The sequence below is a fragment of the Austrofundulus limnaeus genome, unplaced genomic scaffold (genome assembly GCF_001266775.1).
Source record: "Austrofundulus limnaeus strain Quisiro unplaced genomic scaffold, Austrofundulus_limnaeus-1.0 Scaffold51, whole genome shotgun sequence".
NCBI lineage: Eukaryota > Metazoa > Chordata > Actinopteri > Cyprinodontiformes > Rivulidae > Austrofundulus > Austrofundulus limnaeus.
The window spans coordinates 450,193-455,147 of record NW_013952453.1 but is presented as its reverse complement, the minus strand read 5'-3'; the positions used below and the strand labels follow the sequence as shown (position 1 = coordinate 455,147).

At 38.3% G+C, this 4,955-nt stretch overlaps 1 protein-coding gene across 1 annotated transcript in view; it reads right to left on the bottom strand.

Moving 5' to 3' along the window:
* LOC106517622 (zinc finger protein GLI2) overlaps positions 1–4,955 on the bottom strand; it is a 69,979-nt gene that overhangs the window by 59,654 nt on the left and 5,370 nt on the right. The window lies entirely within an intron of this gene.

Genomic DNA, 4,955 nt, shown 5'->3' with positions numbered 1-4,955 from the left:
TTGTTTTTTGTTTTTTGTTTTTCTTTAACAAGTTTGTTTCTTTAACAGCAGCCTATAAAACCTGTTTTGTTTTGGTAGCATTTGTGCTTTGGTGTGGAAGTGAGAATTTTAAAGTTTTTTAAGTTTAAATGTCCATTTTACATTTAATACTACTTTAACTGAGGTAAAAACATGGAAATATTTGTGGATRTGACCAAAGTTTCATCAAAATCTGACATTTTATGAAGGTTGTAACATAATTCATTTGTCTGTGGACCAAACCTAACCTATGTGTTWAGTCTGCTCCATCAGAACCTTCATATTTTGATATAAAACTCAGAGATTAAATCCTGGGGTCTTTGTGTTCCTGCAGGCTCTTCTTCATAGAGCGTTGTGGAAACACGTCAGAGGATTTGGGAATAAATGTTGTCTGTGTGGTTTTGGCAGCATGAGGACTTGGGGTCTACACTGGGGGTTGTGGGGTTAAAGGGCATGGAGGATCATGAGGTGAGGGTCTTAGGTTGCATCAGAGTTTGACTGTTGACCTTTCCTCAGAGGGTTTTCAGAGGGTCTTAAGTGGCATTGAATAGTCAGAACAATATGTCTTTATCTTCAAAGACTGGGCTGCTCACTTTATTTTACAACAGTTTAAAAACATTTTAAGATGTAGAAATGGTTCATTTGTTTTATAGCTGAACATCTGATGATATTCAGATGTTAGTCAGTCATTCCTAATTGATTTACAAAGTTCAGAGACCATTTTTAAATATATTTTTGTGTAATTTTTTTTATATATTGCTTGTCTAATAGCAGTGAGTGATCATCTGTCTGTTAGTAAAATATCATGATTCACAGGACAAGTTTAATAAAACTTACAGAAAGTAAGTCAGCGCCATTCAAGGTGGCTGCCAGYCAATCAACCTTAAACACAAATATCTCTCTATCTCAGTCAAATKTACAAATATTGAGCTAAAACTTGGTGTGGTATGAGCGAAGAATCACCTCTAACACACACTGAGCACAACACACACTTCCTGTATTTTGATCAGACAAAGACAAACTTTAAAGCATTTAAATTTAAATGTTTTGGGGGTCTGACAGGAAACCATAGTGAGCAACCTGACCTTTAACCTTTGAATTACTGGACAGCCCTCTTCAGCCACACTTTATCTCCTCCATTAATTCATGTATTAATGAAAATGTGGTACTATCAGAACCTGRTCAAGTTCTTACAAAGGGACCAATGATTCTGACCTCAAACATGAGTGAGTTAACCTTTTAACTAGTCAGCAGGTCAGGAGTTGAGTTCCTGCTGTAATCACAATGTTTTGTTTTTTATTTTATCAATTTATTTGACAGTGACAATGCACACAGACATAGAAAAGAGCAAGTCTGTAACTGATGTGTTGCACATTAGAGTATATAGCTACAGCTAATTCACAACTCCAGTCCCTGGGATATGTTGTTCTAMACATAAATCTGTTTATTACTGTTATTTTATTTCAGCAACAATACTATTAATATCTGTTAAGCTGGCCTAAAATTGACCTGACATTGACCGGTAATTGACCTAATGTTGGCCTGTTGATGATGATGATCAATGCTGATGTAAAGTCGGCCTGACATTGACATGATGTTGGCCTAACACTTACATAAAATTGGCCWGAARCTGACCTAATGTTGGCCTGACRTTGACCTAAAGTTKTCTGACAATGACATAAAGTTGRCCTGACATTGAMCTATAGTTAATTTAAAGTTGTCCTAAAGTTTGCCTGGCGTTGATGTAAGGTTGGCCTGATGTTGAYGTAAAATTGACCCTAAAGTTCACCTGATGATGGCCTAAAAGTGGCCTGATATTGACATAAAGTTAGGGTGACATAATTCTAGTTTACCCTAAGTTGGTCTTACATTGATGTAATGTTGACCTAACGTTAGCTTGACGTTGACTGGATGTYGCTCTTATGTTGGCCTGATGTCTGYCTAATGTTGACATAAAGTTGGYCTAACATAGTCCKATAGTTGGCCTAAAATTGATCTAAAATTGGCCTGATGTTGACCTGAAATTAGCATGATGTTGGCCTAATGTTGACATAAAGTTGGCCTGACATTGACCTAATGTTGTGGTTTCTTTAAGTAGGGACAGTGCACATTATAGAATATGCCAGGATTAGCCATGAAGGCTAGTTTTCATCTATAGTCTCTCAAGGTCCCATAGATATAAATACAATACATACAAATTAGCAAGAGTCTTTAATTAAAAAAATTACTAAAAACATAACAAGCACCTTGATTAAAAAAATCCATTTAGTATAACAATAACATTTTGAAGCAATACATTGAAAATGCAGAATTCCATATTCAGTATCTACACAAKTGATTATCCAGGAGCCATGATTTTATTTGAGAATAATTGGAAGGGTCTATAGGTTCTCATGCTTTCTGATATTTTATTCCAGTCAAGTGAAGCTTTTACAGAAAAAGAGTTCTGACCACATGTACTACRTCTAAGAGGTACAACAAGATATCCTCTTACAATAGCTGTGATGGTCCTTACCAACAACGACGTGACAAGTGCTTCAAGTGGAGGAGGTGCAGTGCAAGACTATGCAAAATTTTACAAACCAGACAAACATTTACAAACATGCTCATATTTTCCCAACTCAACAAATGCTGTTTTGTCAAAATCTTGCAATGATGATATCTTACAGGCTTTTTAATCTACGATCTTTATTGTCTGTTTATAAAATATCTCCACAGGCTTTAGAGTTGATGAGTTTGCTTGTCCCTACCTTGTTAAACAATGAGTGATGTGAAAAAAATCATACCATTCATAAATGTTTTTGCAGCCAAGTTAGACAAACAGAATCTAACATGCCTACAATTTCCAAGGTTAAATTGAAGTATTTTTTGCTATCTTCTTGACATGAGGCTTGAATGATAAATTTGTATCAAACAAAATCCCAAGATATTTAATTTGTTTGACCAAGGTGATCTTCAGTCCAACAATAAATATGTCAGGGTCAGGTGTATTTTCTAGTCTTTTGGTAAAATACATGCCAACTGTTTTAGAAACATTTAATTGAGGCAGACATGCTTAAGCCAAGTAGCTATTTGTACAATTKCATCTKTTAGTTTGGAAGCAACTTGATGTTTGTTCTTGCCATKWACATAGATGACAGTATCATCTGCATATAATTGGATATCTACACCGTCACAGACCAATGAGAGTTCATTAACGTATAGGCTGAATAACACCAGTCCAAGTATGGACCCTTGTGGGACCCCCAGTAGATGAGTGCCTGGCTGTAGAACTTAGAACTAATCCAAACAGGTTTCTGAGAAGATAAACTTATATAATATAGAGAGGACCTTTTTTAGGGGCAGCTGTGGYGGAGTGGTTAGGAGAGTCATCCTGTAACTGGAGGGTTGCTAGTTCGATCCTCTRTTCCARCCATTTCAGTCGTTGTGTCCTTGGGAAAGACACTTGACCCGCCTTGCCTACTGATGGTGGTCAGAGGGTCCCGTGGCGCCGGTGCATGGCAGCCCCACCTCTGTCAGTGTGCTTCAGAACAGCTGTGGCTACAACGTAGCTTACCACCATCCTCATGGGGCTTGATAAAGTGCTATATAAGTTCAGTCCATTTACCATTTATGATTTACAGTGTCAAATGCTTTTCWTAGATCCAAGAACACTGCCCCAACAACACCGCCTTTATCTAAAGATGTTTTAATTTTCTCAGCTAAGTAGCAGTTAGCTGTCTCAGTTGAATGTTTAAGTCTAAAACCAAATTTCATCAAATGTCAAGATTTATTTAGGTATTRGGTAGTATTTAGGAGTCAGCACCAGTCATTTGCWTTTATTACCTTTTCAAAACGTTRCCATTCATTATGAGGAATTCTWAGTTGTATTAGTTGCTTGGGAGGAYGTAGGTGTGATCWTTTTTTGGTTAGTTTTTGAGGGATTGGTGTCAGGTTATGATCTGATAATCCAGTACTCATATTGAATGTTTTAGTTACTCGCTCAGGTTTRTTAAACAATATTAAATCTATTTGACTTTTTGAAGTGTTTGTAACTCGAGTAGGACCCTCGGTTAACTGAAGATGGTCCCGATGTTGGCCTGATGTAGACCTAAATTGGCCTGGCATTGACATAAAGTTGTGCTGACATTGACTAGTTGTTGACCTTAAGTTGACCTGATATTGACGTAAGGTTGGCCTGAAGTTGACCTATAACCGACACTAAAGTTGACCTTATGATGGCCTGACATTGACCTAAAGTTGACCTGATATTTATCCTATCCCTGTTGAGTTGCCGATATGTCATTTATTTGAAATCTTAAGAAAACCCAACAAAACGTCAATGACTCTCGGGAAACTCTTTCCTTTGATGCAAGGCAGAACTTCCTGAAAGCTGATCCTGTGCAGAGAGATGGGATTCCCTTCTTCAGGAAAACTAATGTCTTAGGTTCTCCAGAGTACAGGACTACACTCTGGTTCATCCCGGAGTTTACCGGCAGCGAGTGCCTCGTCTTGTCACACAAACAAATGACTCTGTCTGAACCTGAAAGGTCAGAGCGTAGCCAAGTAAAATCACAGAGCATGCAGTCAATTCCTCGCTGAGACACCCTCGTTCCAAGGACCACTTGCTGGAATTTATGGTTGGAGCCCAGCACCTATTCTCCTGGTGAATAATAGCTATCGTGTAAAACAAGCCTGGCTTGGTGGCAAGTCGAAAATAGAACGCAGCTTCACCCCAACACAGGTTGTTTATTGTGTGTGACAGCTGGATTTATGCTCTGTGCTTCCTCTTAACGTCAGGACATGCAAATAATCCACAACAACAGAACTCAGACCTGTTCCTGTTGGACAAGTCCTGGTGTCTCAGACCTGTTTCTGTAGGACGAGTCCTGGTGTCTCAGACCTGTTTCTGTAGGACATGTCCTGGTGTCTCAGACCTGTTTCTGTAGGACATGTCC